This window comes from Canis aureus, chromosome 37 (assembly GCF_053574225.1).
Source record: "Canis aureus isolate CA01 chromosome 37, VMU_Caureus_v.1.0, whole genome shotgun sequence".
In the NCBI taxonomy this organism is placed as follows: Eukaryota; Metazoa; Chordata; class Mammalia; order Carnivora; family Canidae; genus Canis; species Canis aureus.
Window position 1 is genome coordinate 14819856 of NC_135647.1, and position 25346 is coordinate 14845201.

The 25346-nt window shown below is 39.4% G+C and overlaps 1 long non-coding RNA gene across 1 annotated transcript; it reads right to left on the reverse strand.

Annotated features, from left to right (window-relative positions):
* Positions 1–1626: 1626 nt before the first annotated feature.
* Positions 1627–24094, reverse strand: LOC144306751 (uncharacterized). Its single transcript, XR_013373829.1, has 3 exons — positions 23902–24094; positions 6997–7129; positions 1627–2883 (listed from the first exon to the last, which is right to left on the reverse strand). It is a non-coding gene; the product is annotated as an uncharacterized LOC144306751 (long non-coding RNA).
* Between the last annotated feature and the right edge of the window lie 1252 nt (positions 24095–25346).

Consider the following 25346-nt stretch of genomic DNA (forward strand, 5'->3'; position numbering starts at 1 on the left):
CTTTATGGACACTTTATGGGAAATCTTATGTTTCAGACGCTAGCGTTTCAGATTCCAATATATAAGAAGCTGGAAAGTGAAACATAAAACAAGTATGTCTTGAAATGGTAATTATTTCTCCTAGAAGCCAAATTTGATCCTCTGCCTTAAGGAATTAAAAACTAGTTCATGGGGACGCCTGGGTGGCTCAGCGATTGAGCACCTCCCTTCCATCCAGGACGTGATCCTGGTGGCCTGGGATCGAGTCCCACATCAGGCTCCCTGCATGGAGCCTGCTTCTCTCTCTGCCTGTGTCTCTGCCTCTCTTTCTCTCTGTGTCTCTCATGAATGAATGAATGAATGAATAAATAAATAAATAAATAAATCTTTAAAAAAAACTAGTTCATGGGAGAATACAATAACCAGTTTACATTTTATCATTTACCATATCATTCATTCATCATAAAACAAATTTCTACTTTATTTCTGGCGCCATGCAGAATGTTGGGGGTATGAAGCTGAATGAGACAGGAATTAGACATGGTTTCTGCCCTCAGGGTCCCTGTGGTGGGGTCAGGGGGATGAAACTACACACAGCTAGGGTTTAATGTGATAAAGTGGGACAAGGGTGTGGAGCGCCTAGATGGCTCAGTGGTTGAGCGTCTGCCTCTGGCTCAGGGCATGGTCTCAGAGTCCTGGGACTGAGTCTTACATTGGGCTCCCCACAGGGAGCCCGCTTGTCCCTCTGCCTATGTCTCTGCCTCTCTCATGAATAAATAAATAAAAACTTAAAAAAAAAAGTGGGACATGGTTGTGTAGGTACTCTATTGTGACAGCTGAGGGGAGAGGAGGTGCCTTCTAACAGGGGAATTAGGAAAGGCTTGATAATGCATAAAATCACTTTTGATTCGATTCTTAAAGAAAGTGGAGTTTGTTAGGTGGAAAAGAGAGAAAACAAAAATCCAGGTAGAGAGAAAATGAAAGCATAGAGTTCCATGGATGTACCAAGTATAGCAATGCTAGATGAAGCATACTATGTATGTGCATGCCCAATGGGACATGGGGCTGGGAATATGGGATACCTGGAACCCTCTGTGAGAAATTTAGAATGCCATGCTAGGAAAGAAGAAGAAACAAATGTAAAATAAGAGTATAGGAGTTAGGTCCAATGAAAGAGCGATGTCTCTCAAGACAAAAATACTGGGATAGTTGGGATAAGTAAAAGAGGGCACATCTAACACTACAGATCATTCCTTAGTGAGTCCTAGGACCAGAGATGAATCATGCTGTGGGCTTTCTCAACCTTGCATCCACACATGGATTTATGCAAGTTTTTGAAAGTAGGTTAGAAATATAACAAACACGCCAAAAAAGTCAACCTAAGTGGCAGCAAGGGTGGGGTGGGGTGGGGGTGGTATTTGGCCTGGTGTGAGATGTTAATGGAACAAATGTATATTTTTTATTAAATGCATGCTTTTATTTTTTCTGATTTCAAGAGTCATACCTTTATTTTGTGTATTATGGAATTGAAGACTTCAAGAAGGACATCAAGATCTCTACACACATTCTAATTTAATGCGTGTTAAGTTGCTCTTTTGCAATTGGCTTTCTGTTTTTGCCTTTGTGGTTAGAAGTGCTTTCCCTTTCAAGAGATCAGGTAAAAGTGATTTATATTTTCTTCTACTTGTTTAATCTTTTTTTTAGTTTTTATATTTAATGCAAATCCATATTGAATGTATTTTTATGAATGGACTTAAGAAAGGTAGAATCATGGTATATTTATGAGCCTCATTTTTATTGTTGTTGTTTTTTTCCCCTTTGACCAACTCATTCCTTCATCTTGTCATTACTTTTGTTCATTTCCTGTTTTTGTAGTTATCAACAGTAGGGCATGTATTTCCTGGGTGGCTTTCCTGCAGTCATAACAAAGTACTGTTGCTAAAGCCATTCCTCTGGCTCCTATTATTTGTGTCCCAAACTGGCTAACAAGGCCTTGCCCTTTGCACTACCAACCACCTCCTTGAATTTTTGAGCTGTTGATAGGAGCTTACAAACTCAAAGTATGGCCTGTAGAAAATGCCCCCATCCAGGTCCCTCTGGAGATGTTTCAGCAATAATCAGGCATCCGTCTGGCACATTTCTGTGTTGATTGCCTGAGGATCTTCTTCCAAGCTGAAGATAGGGTGGGACTATCCCAATAGATTATTACATGGCCACCCCTTGAGCAATACAGACATTTACTCATTCCTTAAGCAAACATAGCACTCCAGATACAGAGATGAATGAGAGGCAGTCCTTGCCCCCAAGGTACTAACTCCCCCTTCTAAAACGCTCCACAGGAGCTGCTGAGTACACCTACCTCTTGAAAAAGACCTCACAGGCTGACATCATGGGAATCTGCCCAATCTCATTCAATTTACTCAACAAATATTTGTTAAGCTCCTACTATTTGCCAAGACCTGCGCTGGGTGCTGGGATACAAGACCTCCAGAAGCTGACTGCTGAGCAGAAGGCAGGCAAATAGGTAGGTGGTTATATTTCAGTGCATTAGAGCTTACGTAGGTGAAAACTCAGGCCTCAGATGCTATGGCTTTCCAGGTTATTCATCCCCTCCTGCCAAGGCTTCATCAGGTATTTTAACCAAAGCATGTCTTTAATATTCAAAGTCCTAGCAATGCTGATTTAGCCCAGTTACCCTGAGACTCTTTAGGGTTGCTCTAAAATGTCTTTCAGACCCACCTCTGAGAGTCACAGAGGAAGTCAGCTGAGATTGATGAATGAATGGATGAACACATGTTTCAAAGAACTGAAAGAAGTAAGGAAGGAGTGAATGATTTGGTTCTCTCAACCAGGAACGGCCTCGGGTCGCTGGGCCTCACAGCAGTCAACGCCAAGAGCAGCAACCTGGGAAGAGATAACACAGGCCAGCCACCTTAGAAATTTCCTTTCCTTTTATCCCAGTGACCCAAACCTGTGGGCCCCACTGATGTTTATTTTGGCTTCTTTGCCCTGAAGCCTCGGCAGCTCTTGTGTGTTGAGCTGCTTAGTTGACAAATCTTTCAATGGACGAATTAGCTAGCTTCTTCTGGTCACCTGATAGGTCAGACAGCCTTCAGCCACACACACACACACACACACACACACACACAAAACTGGAAAATGAGCTCCCCAAAGTGCAAGCATCCAAACCGTGATCATTCCATGATAAAATCTTGGAATAGTCTGGGCTACATCTGTCTGTCCATCCCTGTATTAGGAAAGGGAGAAGAAGGACAGAGAAGGAAAGTGAGATGTAAGTTTTGAATTTAGCCACTTTTTAGCAGTCTTTCAAGCAAGTTTGCTATTGGAAATGAAGATGATATTTTGATATGGGGGGTTTTTGGCGGGAGGGGTCTCTACTCTCTTTCTGGATCCATCATGATGAGTAATCAAGAATTGATTTTGGAGCAGATCTTTGCTTTTTCACAACCCACCTTAAGATGGTCTCATATCCTCCTCCTTTTCCCCAGCAACTACTTCAAAGCCTGCTGTGGGGTCTCTTTCACAGCTCGAACACTTGAGACCCCCTCCACAAAGAAACAACTCCCTTGGTGTTTAAAAATTCACACTTTTCACCACATAATACCACCATTCTAACATGGGAGTTGGGATAGGGTGAGAGGGGATGCTGTATGCACGTGAGCCCTTCCTGTTACTACCCTGTCTATTCTCATCAACCTTTACCAGTTTCATTTATTCCCTTAACTCCAGTCTGACAGACATTTGTTGAAGTAGAGTGTCATACACTATTATGATTGTCAAGGATAATTAGAATCTTGGTTTGGGGGTTTTCTACTTTCCTTCAATTCATTACTGCTTGGACTATCAACTCTACTCAAGGTGTACGTGGGCTGCTATGAAAGAGAAAATAGCCAAGAGGAATTTTTTCAAGATATAAAAGGTCTAGATTTACTTCAGGTTTTCAAGCCTCAGTATCTTGAGATGTTCAACGGGGATAATCTCCACCTTACAATGCCGTGTAAGAATGGGAGTAACCCATGGAAAGGGCCTTCTATTGAGCTGAGCAAGTAGAGGCACTCAACAACTAGTAGACATGATTATCATTATCATATATGTCATTTCTAGTGTCTTATTCTTTAAGATTTATTTTGTAGGCCAAATATCTTTCCTGCAAAAACAAAACAAAACAAAACACACACAAAAAAAAGATCCAAGCCATTGCTATGCTTTTTCTTCTAGCTGGGGATACAAAATAGAGATAAGAGAGAAGAGAGCTAGGAGCAATCCTCTAGTGAAGAGTAAAAAGTGAGTGAATTCTATGTCCATATTATGAGTCCACTTGGCTGCTTAGTTTTATACATCATATTTATTCCAAAATGCCTTTAAGCTCCACTACTCTTTCTTTTTTCCTCTCCCTCTTCCTCATTTTCTGTTCTGCTTCCAGAGTTGTCACAACTATAATTGAGGAGGGAACTACCTGAAACCCCCACAAAGAAGGGCACACAGATCTGGTGCATGCGCAAGTGTATGGACTTGCCTGCATTGCCTTCTCAGGGCCCCCTGGCCAGGAATTCCATTGTCCAGAGGCCACATGTGCATCCTCAAGGAAGAGGCCAGGCCCACCCTCTCCCTCTAGGCCACCCTCCAAAAGGCTTGTTTGATAAAACAAAGCACATCACTGACATACTATGTGCCAAAAATAAAAGAAAATGGACAAGACTATTTGGAAACAATCCCCTACCACTGTTGTTATGAATCCTTGAAGGAAACTTCAGTCACTTGTGAGGTTTTCACTCTAATCCAAATTTTTCTTCATACTCTATGGTCTCTCCATGTACAACTTCAGCCAGCCAGCCAGCCAGCCAGCCAGCCAGGCAGCCATTCCTTCAACACTTATTCATTAATTACTTACCCTATACTAGGTACCATTATAGGCTTTGGAGACACAACATGACAATGCTGACAAAGCACATGACCCCATGGGATTTACATTCTAGTAGGAAGTGAGGGCAAATCATGACATCATCAACAAACATATAAACACTGTGAAATAAAGAGTGCCAGGTCAGAGGTGGAGGTGACAGTGGAGAAATGCTCAGTAAGAAAGGGGAGACAGGGAGGCTACCAACAAAGAAGATGGCACTTGAGGAAAGACATCAAAAGAAGGGAAGATGAGTTAGGTGATCTTCCCAAGGAAGAACATCTCAGCAAAGTAAACAATGAATGCAAATGTCTGACATGAAAAAGGTCTTCAAGTATTCAAATGACAAGGAGAAGAAAGTAAGATTACAGTAGGATAGGAATGAGGAGAATGGCAGGAGATGAGCCCCCAAGGAGTCAGGGGCATGTCAACCATGATTAGGAAAGCAGGTTTGTCTTAAAGGATATGGACACTATTATAGAGTTTTGAGCAGAGGGTAGATGCAATCTGACTTATGTTTTAAAAGGATCATTTGGGCTAGGTTGGGGAGAAAAAGCCATTAGAGAGCAAGGGTGGAAGAAGGAGACCGGTAGGGAGCCTATTTCCACGGTCGAGACAGTTGACAAGATTGGAGGTCATTAGTGAGTGTGAAGTCCATGCAGGCTCGTTTGCTCATCCTCTCCACCCACCGATCCAGACAGAACTTCAAGTGGGGTTTCCAGCTCTTTAAAAAAATATACACAAAACCATATTAACCATTTTCTATTTTATTGAAGATTCCTCTGGGAGGCCTGAAGAGGGGGACAATTTACACTGCAATCACCACAGCAAGCTATGCTGACAGTGTCATGTGACCATTACACCCTCCTGTGCACCTGCCTGGTAGGCAGCTCTCCTTTCCCTTCTGGATCCCTGCTCCCTACAGAGTTATGATTTCTTTTCTCCCTACCATGCAAAGATACCCATTGCTGCCCTAGCTTCTACTCCCAGAAAGCACATAGTGAATCCCCCATGATGTTTGGAAAATAAATTGTCCTTTAATTAACAAGATCTCCTCTTCCCTCAAGGTATTGAAACCATCCATTTTTACTTGGATATGTTTTTGTAATTTGTCTCCTTACTCCAAAGAGTTCATCTGAACTATCTTCTCCGAAAAGAACTGTCAGTTGAAATTTTCTACATCTAATTGTGCCCATATTGAGCAAATATTTCTCTTTTTTTAAAGATTTTATTTATTTATTTATTTATTTATTTATTTATTTATTTATTTATTTATGAGAGACACAGAGAGAGAGAAAGACACAGACACAGGCAGAGGGAGAAGCAGGCTTCATTCCATGCAGAGAGCCAGACGTGGGACTTGATCCCAGGTCTCCAGGATCACACCCTGGGCCAAAGGCAGTGCTAAACTGCTGAGCCACCCAGGCTGCCTGCAAATATTTCTTTTAGTCTTATGACAGTGATTCTTTTGGTTCATGAGGATTTCCTCCAGCGGACCACATTTCTTAAGAACTGGCATATCACCACACCCTCAGCATTAGTAGCACTGTCTGTCACTTAGCAAATATTGGGGGACTAGCACTGAATGGGCAGAAATCGTTTTCTTATTCTCCTTCAATGAACCACACTAAACAGATAAGTTGATGGTTTTTCTCTGTGTTTAATAAACTGCATGCAAACTAATAAACCATTGTTTCAAAGTGGAGTACAGAAGTGCAAGTATCAGTAGTTCTTGCCTGAGACACTAATAAAATCCTTACCTTCCTTCTTCTCTTCCTTTCTCTTCATTCCTGGGTAGTGTGCACGGTTTCTGAGCCTTTCTCTTGCTTTGCCAGTTAGGTCCCCTATAGTATTCTGGGGGGGGAGGGGCAAGGGGAAGGAATATCGGTATCCCATGGAGGATGGAAACTTCTCAGGGTTGGGGATCTAGTCCCTCCACAAGCTGTTTGGCACCTGGGACATGTCGCTCTTGGTATCACCCCAAGATATACACTTTCCATAGCAATTTGTCTAATCACACTGAGCAGAATAGGGATGAATTGCTTAATTCAGTAGGTCCCTTCTGACCTTCAGCATCTGGTTACAGAGGTTCTTACCAAGTGTGCCCAGTAACTCCTGTGAATCGGTTGTCACATGTTCTGCTTCATCACTTCTGGTCAATGGCTCCTGGATGTAGCTGGGAAAGGAGGGTGACCACGAGGCAGCAGCATCATGAGCTGAAGAGCTGAACTGGGACAAACACACGAGCTCATTATGAGCTAGATCTTTTAAAAAGCTGCAAAGCATAGCAGATCTCTAGCATCTAGCCTGCCCTCTATATCATGCCAACCAGTAAAAATCTAGTTTATCAGTATTACTTTGTGTGGTTTTCTATACTAAATAAAAAACAAGGATCCTCAACAAATCATTGAATTGTATGATAGGTAGATTATGAACCACATGAGGGCTAAAGGTTGGGTCCAATTAGTATTCCCCAGAATAGTCTTGCCCACTGCCTGTCTCCTTGGGTGCCAAATTAACTTTTCTGAACGAATGAATAAACCATGTCTTGTGGCTTTATCTTGCTAATTGTTGAGAAATTATGCTTCATCGTGTTCTTTAAAATAGCAAAGGAATAAAATCTTATGATATTCTTCAGTCTTCACATCAAATGCCTAGTAATTCCTCCTACTGCGAGTATTATTCTCTTCTTGGTCTCAGAGGCTAATATATGTTTAAAGATCGTCATATCACTCACCCCATTCCCAATTCCTTTTCTGTATATAAATTTATTTTTTATTGATGTTCAATTTGCCAACATATCGAATAACACCCAGTGCTCATCCCGTCAAGTGCCCAGCTCGGTGCCCGTCACCCAGTCACCTATTTTTCTTCAACCACTTAAAAGAAGAAATACCTCTAATCCCAGTAGCAAAATCCTAATTAGATGCTTGGATCTTAAAACAAAGACTTAATGAGCGAACTGTTGTTACCACCCCCGGGATGTTGACAAGGTCCCTCCCCAGCAGTGAGTCTCCCACCAGGAGCTGGCAAGGCTCCTACCACCCAGAAAGTGACAGACAAACCCACGGTAGATGCTTTGCCCTCAGGGTACCGCAAATGGAGAAGACAAAGGCAGGGCCTCCTCCAGAGGAGTGAGATAACCTGTCCTCCCTGTCCCTGTGTTTCCTAACCACATCCTCGGTGAAGAAGCAGAAAGAAGTCGAGTCTCAATTAGTCACCAGATGCACTCAGCATGTATCTGCTGACCTTATCTTTATGATAATTTCACAATAACAACTGGAAAGGTAGATGCCCTTGTCTCCTTTGCTAGAGTGCAGGGGGAAAGAGACCCGTATGGAGGGAAAAGAAGACACACTGAGCTGAGCTTCATTCCCCAATGACGGGATCCACATTCCTAAGTCCAGATCTTGTGAGAAATAAAAAAGAAATTATTTCCCTGTGATTGACGGCACAGTAGGTACACCAAGGTAAACAAAGATTCCAGCCTTTTAGTTTGCAGATTGTAACTTTCCAATTCAGAGTCACGCAGTCCTTTTTGGCAAGCTGGGCCCTCAGCTGAATAAAGGGTGATACTAGGATAGCAAATACTGTCTGAGGCCTCTTTAAGCTAATTTATTTAATAAATTCCGTGTTCGTGAATCATATCTGGGACACGCCTAGAGCCTAGTTCCCTAGCCTCATAGAAGCAAATTGCTAGGCGTTGCCTTTCACTCTTTTTGTACTCTTCCTCAGATTGACTTCTTCATTTGAGATGGGTTTTCTCTCTTTAACTTAAAGTCTCTAGAAGGACTTCATTCACAGTAACCTAACTGGGAGGCAGGTACATGAAGGTGTAACCACAAATAGATGGAGCTGGCTGGGGTCCTACTTCAGGGTGGGTTTGGAACCAGGCATGTGTCCAAATACTTACCTGTGACTGGGACCTGGTAATGCCACATCCTTACCCCTGGTTCAACCAGAACTCTTAAGACTACAGTAAGTTTAAGAAAGAGCTCTAGATCTCACAAACCCTGGATATTTATAGAAAAAAAACAAATGAATAATTAAGGAGAAAAAAATTTAAAAGATTACCAAAAAGATGAAGAAATTGTATTTCATCTACTCACAAGGTTTTCATAACTTATTAGTCTGAAAAGCTTCTTAAAGGAAAGCTGAAAACTGCTGGAACACTCTTGTAAGTGCAGAGCACAAATATACATGCCCACACATATACACATAATTTATTTAAATCATTTGAATTGGAATATATTTGAAAAACATTTCCTCACTGACTGTTCAAGCCTCAGTGAAAAAGCCTCAGGACTCAAACATGGTAATAAATCATCCATCCAAATATTTGCATCAGACAACTAGAGCAAAAATAACAAAAATAAATGCCAGCAACCCACACCAGTCTAACTCGTAGCATTTCCTTGTCTGGGTAAATTGGTTGTAAGCCTTGCATTTTGTCCCCAAAGTGATTTTGGAAGATAAAAATTTCTACTGATAATTGATTTTAAATAGTGCTGAGTTTCATATATAAATTTCTTAAGAAATATATTTATTTATTTTAGAGAGAGAGAGAGAGACAGGAAGCAGACTCCTCTAGAGCTCATGACCCTGAGCTCTACTCATCATGACTGAGTAGAAACCAAGAGTCAGGTAGTTAGCTGACTGGGCCATCTAGGTGCCCAAAATAAATTTATTAATCAGAACTATAGCATACTCTATTCTCTCTTTTTCAGATTTTTAAACATTTTTGAGGCTATGCTTTCAGAATAGCCATCATGAACATGACTTTGGTGACTCAGGGATGCATGCTTTTCTGTGGAGCATACGCTGGGAAGGATCCTTCAGAGGCAAAGTCCATGCAGTACTCAACGCGTTATCCCAGGGCCCAGTGCAGTGCCTCATGGCAGTGACCAGTCACAAATGTAGAAATGGAAGAATGGTTTTGAAAGAACATCCAAAGTAAACGAGGAGGTATTTGAACTAGTTGACTTCAAAAGCAGAACATCACTGTATTAACTTTGGGGACACACATTTCAAATGCCCTTGTCCTTTGACAAGTAATGGGAGGCTCAAGCAGAGGCTTCATAAAAGAGGCTTATCAGATAGCAGGCAGCACATACACTTCACTCTTTCATCCGTGTATTCATTCAGCAAACATTGATTACTGATGCTACCATGGTAAATCATTGTGACAAAAGTTGTGGCAATGTGGAAGAGTCACTCACTGCCTTCCCAGGATTAAGGAGATAATACAAATATTCTTGCTTCCCCTTCCATTCCTTTGTGATTTGCTTGGTAGCTACCAGAATTTGTTGATTAAAAAAAAAAAAAAAAAAAGACTGATTTTGCTATGGGCATTCATTCATATTCCCTTTGAACAAGATTTTTTAATTTCAGCACCATTAACATTTTGGACCAGATGATTCTTTGTTGCTGAGTGCTGTCCCACTCACTGATGGATGTTTAACAATATTCCCGGTTTTTACCCACTCTATGCCAATAGCACTCTCCCTGCCATAACAATCAGAAGTGTCCCCTGGGGAGCAAAAGCATCCTAATGGAGAGCCACTGATTTAAAAGAGGTGGGCAACAGGAAGTGATATGGATGGCTGAGTAGGACAAAAGTTAAGAGAAATTAGGGAATGGACTCTGTGTGTGTGTGTGTGTGTGTGTGTGTGTGTGTGTGTGTGTTTTAATGGAAGGTATAGAATTTCAGTTGCCTAATGATTTTTTAACACCACTTTTAAAGGTTTGCTTCCTGTTAGGATATAAGAAGTAGCAAGAGACCATTGCAAAAACACATCCAGACAAACTATAATTATAACTTAAATTATAAATTTATAGTTTAAAGAAATTATAGTTTAAATAAATTATAGTTTAAAGAAACCTATCAGAGATGTAGAGAAATAAATTTAAATGGCATGGATTTCAGGAGAGAGGGGCCCATGACTGCTTCAAGCCTTGGATGAAGTGAGGATTGGAAGAGCCTTCTGTAGATGGGGTGAGGAGAAGTCAGTTGGACTTTTGATGGACTTTTGATGTTCACTGGTTGGCTGGGATGGTGGGCTGGAGTCTTAAGGAACCCTAGTAACAAATCAAATATGCACTCACTCTTTAGTTCTTGCCTGTGGGTTGTCACTTGTACATAGTCTGGGGCAAGAAAGTCCTGAGAGATCTCCCCTGTGAGATATGAGATGGATGGGGCCTTTGACAAATGCAAGGCAGAAGCTGCTAACTGCTGGAGATAGGGCAGGAGAGCTGATAGAAACCCTACAGGGCACTCTAGGCTTCTACTGGAGAGAGAGTAGAAGAACTACAAGGCTACCTCTGAGATGCTCTAGGACTTCACTAAGAGCCAAAGGCTGGGATCAGGACAGAAAAACCAAAATAACAACAGAGCCTCAGCCTGCCTCCACTACAAAGTTTACTCACCAAACCTCTACACTGAAAGTTTGACAGAAGAGGGAACATGCTTCTTCTCAGTGTACAAGAATTGATCTGGGTCTCTAATGTTCTTATTAATACACAATGTCTGGTATTAAATCTAAAATTAAGATACTGAATATCTAAAATTAAGGAACATATGAAAAAGTATGAAAGCAAACCTGCAAAGAAAAATAGTTAATATAACCAGAGCTCAAGAAGTATTGATATTTTCAGAAAGGATCTTTAAAATTATATATATATGCTTAAATATATATTATATGCATATATAATATATGTATACCCACATAATCCTTAATGAAATATTAGCAGTTAAAATTCAGAAACATATAAAAAGGGCAGCCTGGGTGGCTCAGCGGTTTAGCACCACCTTTAGCCCAGGGTGTGATCCTGGGGACCGGGGATCGAGTCCCACATCGGGCTTCCCTGCATGGAGTCTGTTTCTCTCTCTGCCTGTGTCTCTGCCTCTTTCTCTCTGTGAGTCTCTCATGAGTAAATAAATAAAATCTTAAAAAAAAAAAAAGAAACATATAAAAAGTCATCATCAATAGATAAAAGTCATGACCAAGTGGGGTTTAAACAGAAATGCAAGATTGGTTTAATGTATGAAAGTGAATCAATTTAACTTGAATGAGTGAATTTATTAGGAAAAGAAAGAAAAAAATAATTATCTCAATAAATGCAGAAAATCCACTAGACGAAATCCAACGCCCATTCATGCTAAAAACTATCAGCAAACTAGAAGTAGAAAAAACCTTTCTCAAAAAAAGAAAAAACCTTTCTCCATCTAATTACAAGCTATTCTTCAAACTAGTGACACTGATTGCCTTTCCTCTAGGATTGGGGTTAAGGCAAGAACATCAACTCCTATTTCTATTTTACAATATTTAGAAGCTGTGGCAATTGTATAAGACAAGTAAATGCAATAAAAAGTGTGAAGATTCTAGAGGAGGAAACCAGACTGTTATCCAAAGAAAATAATTTTATGCATAGAAAACACTATGGAGGGGGATCCCTTGGTGGCTCAGCGGTTTAGCGTCTGCCTTCGGCCCAGGGCGTGATCCTGGGGTCCCCGGATCGAGTCCCACATCAGGCTCCCTGCATGGAGCATGCTTCTCCCTGTGCCTCTCTCTCTCTCTCTCTCTCTCTCTCTCCTTCTCTCTCTCTCCCTCTGTCTCTCATAAATAAATAAATAAAATCTTAAAAGAAGAAGAAGAAGAAGAAAACGCTATGGAATCTGTACAAATATTAAAACTAATAAGTAAATTTAGCAAAGCGTCAGGATACAAAGTCACCACACCCCACTGCATGCACTATACTCTAGCAATGAAAAATTGGCAAATAAAAATTTTAAGACATTGCTTATGATATCACCATCAAAAACTTAAATAACCAGGAATAAATGTAGTGAAAGGTATGCCAAATCTCTACACTTTGAAAACTACTAAACATTGTCAATAGAAATAAAACCTATTTAAATAAGATGACATACTATTTTTAAAAGCTGGTAGACTCAGCATGTGAAGATATCCATTCTCCCTAAATTGATGATAAATTCTACCTAATTCTAATCAAAAAAAATCCAGCTGACTCTTTTAAAGAAAATGACAAGCTGATTCTAAAATAAATATAGAAATCCAAGGGATTTGGAACAACCAAAACAATTTTGATAAAGAAAAAAAAAGTTGGAAGACTTACATGAACTAATTTTAAGACTTACTCTGAAGCTACAAGAAATGATACATGTCTGTGAAACCAAGTGAGTCCAGAAATAGATCAATGGAATAGAACAGAATACTGAGAAGTGGACATACACATGTATATACTAACTGATTTTCAACCAAAGCATCAAGTTATTCTAATAAGGAAATAAAAGTCTTTGAACAAATCTTTTTGAACTGTTTGGACACCTGAGTATTTGGGGAAAAATGAATCTTGACTTTCTACTTCATACCATACATAACAATTAATTTGATACGGATCATAGACCATAAATATGTCAAGGCAAAATATAAAACTTCTTTGAGAAAATTTATGAGAATATTACAGCCATTGGGAAGGCAAAGTTTTCTTAAACGGGTCATAAAAAGCACTAATCATAAAAGAAGAAATTGCTAAGTCAAACCTCACAAAAAATTAATTTCTATTCACCAGAACTCATGATTAAAAAAATGAATTATCAAACCACAGACTGGAAAATACGTATGTAATATATATACATTTGATAAAAGATTCATATGCATAACATATAAAAACTCTTAAAAAACAAAAACAAACAGGCAAAAAACGTAGCCCTATTTGTAAAAATAGGCAAAGAATTAGAAAAGACATGTCACAAAAGAACAAACTGCCAATTTTTGAGCTCGTGAAAAGCACTCAATATCACAGATTATGGAGTGCTTGCCAACTGACACCACAGTAGGATATGATTTCACATAAATTAAGGCAGCTGAAATAATAAAAAGTGAAAATACCAAATGCTGGCATAAGTAAAATTAAAATATTGATGATTCCATATATGGAGCAATTGAAACTCTTATGTTTTGCTAGCAAGAGTGTAAAATGGTAGAACCACTTGGGAAAAGTTTTGGAAGTTTCCTATAAACTTGCCATATATCTGCTTATAGTCCTAAAAGTCTACTTACACAAGAGAAATGGGAAAAACATGAGCACATGAAGACTTTTACAACAATGTCCATAGCAGTCTTAATAATAGCTGCAGACTGAAAACAATCCAAGTGTACCCAATCAGGAGAATTGATAAACTTATTATGATGTATACATACAACGGAATACTACAGAAATAATGTGATGCAAACAATGACATGGGCAACCCTCAAAAACATCATGTTGAGCAAAATTAACCAGACCCAGAAGAAGACATATCACTTCCGATTTATAAAGGCAAAACTAATTGATGGCAAGACAGAGCAATGGTTTCCTCCAAGTTCCATCAGACGGGGGCGGGTAGGTGGAGTGAGAGAGTGTGTGTATGAGGTACTGGCTGAAAAAGGAGGTGATTTATTTCTCTAGGTGATGGAGATGTTCTACACCTTGGTTTAGATAGGTCTAGAAAGTTGTCAAATCCCACCAAGCTGTAGAATTAAAGTCTACATAGTTTAATCCATAAACTTTTTTTAAATATAAAAGATGCATCATTTATAAAACTGCTTGAAAGACTAAAGGCAAAATCTCTGAAAATATTTTTTGGAGGAACACAAAACAAAAACTTCCTGAAACCAATTGGCCACAACACTGTTACAACCCAATGAAAAGCGGACTCTTTGCATCTACTCCCTGTATACTTGAACACAATCCTTTTTGGTATTGCAGTTGTGTCTGGTTTAGTAGAGATGCTAATTCCTTGGGCCCTGGATCAGAGTCATGGAATTGACCAAGTGGAAAGACCAGTGCAATTAGCCAAAAGAGTGCGAATGCTCAGCTTGGTCTTGAAGTCAAGTGTCAATCAACAAACACATCCTGCCAATTGATGCTCATCATCACTTTTAGTTCTAGGTCACAGGTGGAAAGAAACATACTCACAGGGCACCTACATCTGTCAAAGAGTTCAAGGAGTCAAATTCTCCAAGCTGCTCAAGGCCAATCAGCCACAACAAAGAATTGCTTACACACAGGCCAGTCTTTCCCGATGCACTCTCTTTCCCTGGATATATTTGTTGATGGGCATGAGCAAGCAAAGAAAGCTTCGAGTGAAACCCAAGCATTAGTAAGAAATTAGAGTTGACACATCAGTGTGGAGTGGGTGGGGGAGGAGGGAGTGGGGACAGCATCTCCTATGTCAAGCATATTTCCCAGTAGCTACAATGCTCCATACTCTCTGGTGTGTCTTTTCCCATGGAGGAAGTTCTTTGTGAAAGAGGGGGAGGTAAGCTAGCTCGTGGGAAAAAGACGTCTCTCAGACTGTGAGCAGTGAATTGGCTTGTACCCAAGTAATGTCCTCAAGGTGTGCCATGAGAGATGAAATCACTTGGCTCATTTTACCATCTTCAGGATGGCGTCAAGACCTGACAAAGCCAGGCAACATGTACAAGGAAGCTCATCTGAGGCAGGACTATGGCAGTGAAGGAACCTTCCTTATGCAGCCAGGATGGGGACCTTATGCAAGAAAATTGCATGGGAGGTCTTTGCTCTGAATAGGAAAGCTAGGTTTTGGAACAATGAAGTGAACTGAAGTAAGTAAAAATGCACATCTGATGCCCAGGCCAGACCAAGACATATATGGCTCCTTGAGGCATGCGGCAATCCTGGCATCCCTTCAAACTATTATTCTGTACATATTTGTTCAGCATATATTTAGTGAAGAAAGGGGACAAAAATGCTTTTTGGGAGGAGGAGGTAAACTTTCTTGAAATATAACACACGCACAACATATATCATAATGTACAGCTCCAAGAATTCCAACAAAGTGAACACACCCATGTTTTCAGCACCCAGACCAGGAAATAGAACATCAGAAGTCCCTCAGGCTCTCTGCTAGTCATGACCACCGCTGCCCCCCCCACCCCCTGCCCCCCCAAGGGAGTGACTCTCTTGACTCCTAACCTCAAAACTGCTTTTTTAAATTCATGATTTTGTAAAGCTTCTTACGTTGATGTATTACTAAATTTATCATTTTAACTTATTAGAAATAATCTTTCATTTCATGGCTTATTTTGTTGCCTATAGCTAGAGAGCAATTTTTATTCACACTCTTCAGTAGAGTTCAGCGACATGGCTGTAATGATAAAGCATTTCCCTGGAAAGGCCCCTCGTCAAGCCTTATTTGGGTTCAGAATGTCGGCTGCCTATTACTGGTGACTTTGAGTGATTGTCAGGTGGCTGGACTCAGAGATGGTTAGCGATCTGTCATTGTCCGAGTAACATATTCATGCACACAAATAGCAGAGGTAGGTTGAGGCTAGGAAGGTCTTTATTTCTACCGAAGGACACTATCTACTTCAGCAGAGGCAGAACAAAGTTCTGTTTTGTCAGTGGTGAAAAGAGTTTCTGGTGGGAACCTGAGCTTACAAGCACCGTTTTTCTGATTTATTGCAATGATATGTTAGCACCATTTCTTAGAGATTGGTATCCCAGCAATCAATGTCCAGTCTTTTATCTCAAAAATATTGCAAATTTTTTTTGCCCATTCTGTAGCTTGACAAGACCTTACTGTCTTCTGGACTAAACCTTTGTACGGTTCTCAGTTCAGGTTTGTAGAGGAGTTTAAAGCAAAGGATGGGAGGGATTCAAATCATTCTCCCCAAAATATGGGGTTGGGATCGTCATTTCTATTGCCAGACATTGAAAGAGTGCCTTTTCTACATGTTGAAGGCACAGAGATAAATAACACCCAGTTCCTCCCCTACAAGAGCTCACTGTCAAATGGGGAATGAGATGTATAAACAAATACCAAAGTAGAGACAGCAAAGCCCTTTTGCCTTGAGGAGTTCAGGAAGACCATGTATAAGAGAAAACATTTGAAGGAAGTCTTGAAAATAAATAAAATTTCACCAGCATAACTGTGAAGAAAGGACATTCCACTGAGGAAGCAGTATCCAAAAATCCAGAATAGAGAAAAATCTTGAAGTCCGAATGAAGAACAGCTAACAGAAGACTTTTTCAATTATAATCTAAAGGACACCTGCATCAGAACCATTCGGATGCTTGCCCAAATGAAGTTTGTTGCATCCCACCATGTATCAGATCCTAATTTCTGGGGTTTGTGACCTAGGGACATTCGTTTTTGGCGAACTTTACAGGTAATTCTGTTTCACATAAAATTTGAGAGACATTGCCTTAAAATAGTCCCTAAAATAGGAGGTAGACACTGGAGGGTGAAGATAAGACAGGAGAAGTAAGTTGGAGGCACACAGCAAAAGGTTTGTGTCAAGTGAGCTGATCTCTGGTGTGTTCTTTTATGTGGAAAGTTAATCTTTACAATCACATAGATGGTAGGTACTGTTATTTCCAACGTTATGTATGAATAGATGGAGACTCAGGAAGGTAAAATAGCTTTCCGAAGGTCACATAAATTGTGGATCCATGATTTGAATCCCAGCATGCCTGACCCAGTGACCATGCTCATAGTCATCTCACTGCATTTGGGCTACTATCCTTCACGTATTTGTGCTGACCTGGCTCCCCTTCCTTCTCATATTTCCCTCATAAACAGGGACTCCCTCAGCTGGGTACAGTGATTGGATAGAATTAGAACTCATCTGCAGATCCCCAATCGCCTCAGGGAATGAGCCGGCTGGAGCCCTTTGTGCTCCTGATCACGTCAACTCCTGACTGGTGATCAGAGTTCAACTCCCGTGCCCCAGACCCTCATCCATAGGAAGCACAGGAAGATTTGATTTTGATTCTTTCTGAGCACTTGTTTGATTTCTGGTGTCATCTTCTTTTGGTTTCCTGCCCCAAACATTTGATGATCTTTGTAAACAGTTGATGATTTGTAGACATCTTTGTCTCTGTTGGGTGGAAGGTAATGGAAAATGTGGTTAATCTCTTCTCTTTGTCTATTTTGAGCTCAAATCAACTAAGAATTTCATGTCAACCAGGAAGTAAATGTCTGGACTGGTGAGTTTTGTATTTCTGGGTTTATGATTGAGCTAGCTGAAATTTTAGAATTGAAACCATAAGCTTTCTCTATGTGTGAGTCTATATGCTTATACACTTGTAATTTAGAAAGGCCTTTGCCTCTCGTAAGAGTGTGTAATGTTTTCCTATCTCTCTTTTTTTAAGATTTTATTTATTTGTTTTCCTATCTCTTGATGGTATTAATACACTAGATTAGAAAATCTCTTAAATTAAAAGAGTTCCAGTCTGATTGGCTTAGAGATAAATAAGCATTTACATAAATTAAATATTTCTAAAATTCCTAGAAATATTTAAAATGGATCTTTAGGGATCCCTGGGTGGCGCAGCGGTTTAGCGCCTGCCTTTGGCCCAGGGCGTGATCCTGGAGACCTGGGATCGAATCCCACGTCGGGCTCCCGGTGCATGGAGCCTGCTTCTCCCTCTGCCTGTGTCTCTGCCTCTCTCTCTCTCTCTCTCTGTGACTATCATAAATAAATAGATAGTTTAAAAAAAAAATAAAATAAAATAAAATAAAATAAAATAAAATAAAATAAAATGGATCTTTAACATTTTCAGTGTGGGGAGAAAAACATATTCTTATAGAAACCAACTCAGAAGAAAGGAAGAAAGAAAGAAAGAAAGAAAGAAAGAAAGAAAGAAAGAAAGAAAGAAAGAAAGAAAGAAAGAAAGAAAGAAAGGAAAGAAACTCAAAAATAATTTAAGAATTTGAGTTCACATAATTTGGGCAAGTTTTGACAAGTAATACTAGCTTAATAATTTTGTTTTAATAAAAGCAGCTGTTAAAAATGAAAACAGCTGTTTTCTCTTATTGGTGTTAAATGTAATGTAAGCATAGATTTTTATTCTACTTGTGTTTATGTTCTTTCTCAACTTTATAGATTTACTGATTGAATAAGCTAACATGATGTCTAGTAAATGTTTAAGACAATGAAAAATGTAAATTTATGTTTTACCCAGTTGAATTATTATTCTGAAAGAATTATTTCAGCAATAATTATGCTTTGCAGTATGTCATTTTGAAGAGATTTGTAAGATCTTTAAGAAATTTTAAACTTTGAAACTTGCCATGCTGAGTAAATGAATAGATATTCATTATGTGGCTAGATTATTATAATTTTACCTTTTCTTTTTATGTAGTCTAGAGGCGCCATGTATGTATGTGTGTATGTGCATATATACATATATTTTTTAAAAGTTCCCTGGAAAGTCACCATGGCTTATTCCTTCATCTGTGTTAAAAAACAAGTACTAGAAATAATTAGACTTTTGAAGAGTTACATTGATGAGTTAGTACACCAGAAGAGATGCTTAACTTTCCCTAGGTAAAATGTGTATGGATACAATTTTATAGATATTTCAGAAATTGTATGTTATATGAGATATCCCTAGAAAATTATCAGTGTCCTCATTGTCTGTGATATGTTTCTATGTATCAGAGTCCTAGTACTGCTTTGTCTAATATTAGGCAATAATAATGCAGCGCTGACAGTCATAATCTCAATTATTTTTTAAATATTTTATTTATTTATTTGAGAGAAAGAGAAAAAGTGGGGGGAGGGGCAAAGAGAGAGCAGACCCCCTGCTGAGCAGGGACCATCCCACTCCCCACTCCCAGCTGCAGGGCTCTATCCCAGGACCCTGGGATCATGACCTGATCATGAGCCGAAGACAGATGCTTAACTGACTGAGCCACCCAGGCACCATCAATTATTTTTTTAAAATATTAACTTGGGGCGGGGGGTGGGGGTGACTGGGTGATGGGCACTGAGGGGGGCACTTGATGGGATGAGCACTGGCTGTTATTCTATATGTTGGCAAATTGAACACTAATAAAAAATAAATTTATATAAAAATATATTAACTTGATCACAATTTTATTTCTTTAATTTGAATCTGGCATCTTTGGGACAGTGATTTTCAGTTTGGTATTCACATCACTCACTTATGGGGTTTTATTAACATATCGATGTATAAGACGTAGTCCAAACTTATAGAATCTCTTTGATATTCTTGACATATTCTTGAATATTCTCACTGTACATTTGGTATGCTATATTCATGGTATATTGTGTCAAGATTATTACAGTTGTATCTGAGGATTTTTTAAAGATGATATTCATCTATTTTTATAAACTAGATGTAATATCCATTCTTCTCTGAAATAGGAGTAGCAATTGTGTTTATAATTACTTTGTCTCAAACTTTTTTGGATTGACTTTTTATCTTGTTTTGTATGCCACATAAACAACCACATTTTTTTGGTCAGTTGCACTATTCTTATAATGAACAATCCTCAAATATTTCACTACTGAAAATGATCAGTAATAAGTTTACCACAGCCATTTAAAATCTTATGTCATCTACAGAAAGCTGTTTGTTTTACTCCGATGCTTCCCTAAAGTTCTTGCAATCAGCTACAGGCCAGAGTATTTCACCTTCAACACAGAAGTCCTTTGGAGTATAGAGTTCTGGTGGCATCACTTAAACAAGTGGGCTGAGATCATACCAGTAGACTGAGTTAGGATTTCTGGAACTCTAGCTGAGAAACACATGAATTCATGACAGGGAAGAACAAGATTTAATTACATAAGACTCAATGAGCTGATGAAGAACGACTGTGTTTTTGTTGTTCTAATAATTTTCTGAGGAATAAGGAAGCCCTTACTTTTTTCTCTTCTACTCTCTATAATGGATAATTTAGTGGACGTTGTTTTTGTCAACTGAAAGATTTGCAAAGTGATACCTTGTTTTTCTTGCCCAATTAATCCAGAACTCAGGAACTCTCATTGAGTATTTTTATATTCGTGGCAATAGTTTTGCATAGGTTCAGTAAGGATCTGTCCTTGTTACCATGACATAATTGAAAATATGGGTTACACAACCAAGGCCTTGCCCGGAATGTCATATTTGACAATGTTGCTTATTTAATCAGATATGACTAGCCACTTTGAAGAAATTAAGGTCAGCTTTATGGACTCTGTATTTACAAAGCTCTCAGGGGCAAACAGCCCAAATACCTGACTTATAAATTCCCAGGCTTATAGGTAAGTAAGAAAGGTCATTTCCAGGAAGGCCCATGAATCTCAGAATATTTGGGTAACTTCAAGAAGAAAAGAATTTGCCCAGATGTAGGCTACTACAGCTGAAATCTGGTAGCAAGCTTTCAGCTTGACATTTTAACATCAAGAGGCTTTTTTAAAAGTCCAGTCTGAAATTCCTTATAAAAATTTCCAGAAAGTAAACTTAAAATGGCCTATATGGTAAATTACCATTCCTACTATACCTATCTAGATAACTATGCTAAATTTAATTAAACTAACCTGATCAAGAATAACTTTTCTTTGAGGTTAGCTTTGACCAAAACTGGGGTGACTGTAGAGAGAATTTTGGTCTTTTTTATTTTTTTTTCTTTTTGAGAATTTTGAATCTCAATGAAAACTATATGTCATATAGCAGACCCTTCCAGGTTACCAGATTCTGACCCTGTTCATTATCTTTGAACTATTTTAGATAGAACTCTTTTAAAATTATGGATAACTGATGCCTATACAAACTCTGTCTTGCCTGTGGCTCTTTGAACTATCTTGCTCCCTACCTGTGGAAAAATCAGTGTGGGTACCTACCTGTAAATTGGACTGGCTCCTTTCCAAATTGTCAATCTTTATTAGATTTTCAATCCTTCCAGTTTCCTTCAATATCTGACTATAATCCTTCAAACTAAGGTTTCCAATTTTTCGCCCTGCTACCTGACTCAGTGTCACTGAGAACTGGAACCTACTACCCAGGTCCCTGTGAGGACTCTAAGTTGCTTGGCAGCTGGCCCTTTCCCTAGGGTCCAAAGAATACTACAAGCTAAAGCCCAATGGCTTGACATATGTCTCAAAGAACTCAGCACCATGGCCAGCCATTCACAGGTCTGATTTCTCCCTGAAAAGGCACAATCTGGACCATTAAGTAAGCCTGATAGAATGCTAGGTTCATGTATGGACTGGGGAAACATGATCAAAAGCATCAACATCCTAGCCCAAGAGCTCCTAGAAACTCAAAAAGCAGTGGTGCATACCATAAAGTATTCCTCCACTGGCCTCTTGGAACCCAGTGGGCTGCTTACCCTCAGAGTTCAGCTCCCAGCTCTCCTTTTTAATATAATCTTTAATGTTCACATTTCTCTTTTTCATTGTAAGCATCTCCCTTTTAAGGGGCCTGATTTCCGGGATGCTATAACCACTGCTCTTTACCATCACTTATTAATAGCTGCTTCATTCACTTTAGCAGGAGCCATACAAAAATCTTTGTAAACTATTTCTGAGACCTTGTTCTGCCCCACTCTGGAGGGTTATGATTGCTGAATTGTTCAATGATGAATAGACATTCATCCTAAACAAAAAAGGAGGACTGACAATGTCAAACTTTATCTGAGCTTTGTGTTCCTCAAAAGCAAGAGTTAAGAATACTCCTTCGCCTTTAGGGTTCTGAGAAATGGCTAACCACAAAATACCACCCTGATCTTGAATATTTCTCTCTGCTCTTTCTCAGCAACTCAGAGGATACCCTCTCCAGCCTTCCTGGTGACTCTCATAGGACTATTGGACAACTTCTTTGTTTCCTTGCTTCTATAAAACCCTGGTCTCCTTTCCTTTTCTTGAAACAGTCTTCATTGATGAGCATTTTCCTAATTGTAGTGGCCTGAATAAAATCATTTCCTTAATTACCCTGTGCATTTTGTCTTTCACCAAACTGAGGGACACCACCCATGGCCACTGAACAGAGAAAAATGAACCAGTTACTAGGGGGAGCAAGCCAGTGAACAATGTGTACAGGAGGGTGATTGGTAATGGCCTCTTAGCAAGCTCTGCAAGCCTGAAGAAGACATTAAGTTAACAGTTGGTTCAGCAGTTTCTACTCATATACTAAGTGGGAATTCTTTTTTTTTTTTTTATTGGTGTTCAATTTACTAACATACAGAATAACACCCAGTGCCCGTCACCCATTCACTCCCACCCCCCGCCCTCCTCCCCTTCTACCACCCCTAGTTCGTTTCCCAGAGTTAGCAGTCTTTACGTTATGTCTCCCTTTCTGATATTTCCCACACATTTCTTCTCCCTTCCCTTATTTTCCCTTTCACTATTATTTATATTCCCCAAATGAATGAGAACATATAATGTTTGTCCTTCTCCGACTGCTAAGTGGGAATTCTTGACATGGTGCAAGGACACTTGTGACCATGTGGCAAATTGTAGGAGATTGGCAGAGTCTGAGCTACAGCAGAATTTTATATGTGGTTAAGTACTGAGGCTTCCAGTGGAGTTATTTCATTCTGTTAGACACAAGTTTAGTAAAATTTCTAAATTTAGTTGAAAACTATTAGAATTGTTTTCTTTTTAACGTTACGTCCCCAAATTTTAATTTACTTGAATGCCACTTGAAAATAAGAGATTTCTGGGGCACCTGGGTGTCTCAGTGGTTGAGCATCTGCCTTTGGCTCAAGTCATGATCCTGAGGTCCCGGGATCGAGTCCCTCATCAGGCTCCGTGCGGGGATCCTGCTTCTCCCTCTGCTTATGTCTCTGTCTCTCTGTCTCTCATGAATGAATAAATAAAATCTTAAAAAAAAAAAAAAGAAAAGAAGAGATTTCTATCACATTTGCTATTGTCATGGTGCTTTAAGATTTTTCAATATTGTTAATTACACTTTCTGGGCTTTAGCAGAACGATTAATCAGAAAAATCAACACCACTTAGAAAAATAAAATTCCGACTTTATTTATTGTGATTGTGCTGCTTCTTAAGATTTTCAGTATCATTGAATTAATTATCCTTTCTGGATTTTACTAGGATAAATCACCTCTTGATGAAAAAGATACCTATATACTTTTACTATGAGCCAGTCACGTGAGCAAATTAGGTTACATTCTTCTTATTATATCATTTGTAGACAAAGCATTTTATTGAGACTCTTACATACCTTTGGCAGAATTCAGAACCAGTGGTATTTTGCTTAGTGAGGGGCTCAAGGACCATTCTTCTCAGTCTCCTCCCATGAAACCTTCCCTGAAACCACCACTCTTCCTCTCCCTGTCTCCAGGCAGAATTGATCATTGCCACTTTTATACCATCATAGGACTTGTTTGTCCCCCGGTGTCACCTTTATTACTGTACTTTTCTTAGTCACAAAGCACAGTGCGTCAGATTATCTGGGTCATACCAGGCTCTGCCTCCTAATTAGTTGCGTGACCTGGGGCAAGTTACTACTCAGTCTCTCCCTGAGTTTCCTCATCTATAAAATAGGGCAAATAAAAGTACCTGCCTCATAGGGTTATAGTCATGAGGAAGTGAGTTGATGAGGGCAAATCTCTCCATAGAGTATCTGGCACATAGTGAGCACTAAGTAAATGTTAACTATCGTTACATGTGTTTGTCTCCTTTGTTATTACGAGTCCCGCAAGGTCTGGAAACATTTACTGTTCATCCCCTCTAAGCTCCAGACCCACATATCCAATTGACCATTTCACATTTCACTTGGTTGAACAAAGCATATCAAATTCATGGCATCCATACTGAAATATTTACAGATGAGATGACAGTGATACTATGGATTGTCTTCAAAGTAATCCACGAAGGGAATGCAGAATGTGGAGAGGTGAAATAACACTAATCCTATCTTGACAACTATATGATGGTTATACAGGGCTTATTATACTAATCTTTCAAATTTTGGGTATATTTAAAAATATCCATAATAAGGAATTTAAAATTCAAGTTGTCCAATACCAAAATTATAATACTTTCTGTTCTTCTTTCTCAATCTGGTCCTTCTCTAGTGCTCCCTGCCTCAGTGGATAACATTCATTATTCTATAAGCAGAGAATGACAATGAAATGTCTTTTTGAGATGGGGAAATAGCATGAATTATTTCTTAAGTTCTTTCTAGCTCTGGATTCATTGAAATTATGATTAAAGCATTTGGGGAAGATTATTATGACGATGGTGAAATGGATGAATTGGAGTAGGGAGAAATAAAAAGATCCATCTCATTGTGACAAATAATTATCACTAGAGTGGAGCCTGAATAAAGGAATATTTCAACTACACAAATTCCCCCAATGAGACCCCTGTAAGTGGGTCTTACGAACTTAACAGCTGGCCTGGCTGGGGGCCACCAGGAATCTGATCCCAAATTTTTTACCTGTCTGTTTCAGTTGGTCACTGCCCATGCCATGCCAGTGGTAGCTTCATCCTAGATACTTCCACAGCAGTTTAGGGTGGAGGACCAGAATGACTCAGAATATGAAAGTGAAGAAATAAGATACAGAAACACACACACACACACACACACACAAACCCTCTGAGCCAACAAGTCTGCATGTCAGATCCCCAGTGTGCTGCCTCTTAGAGCTATGAACAGCCTGT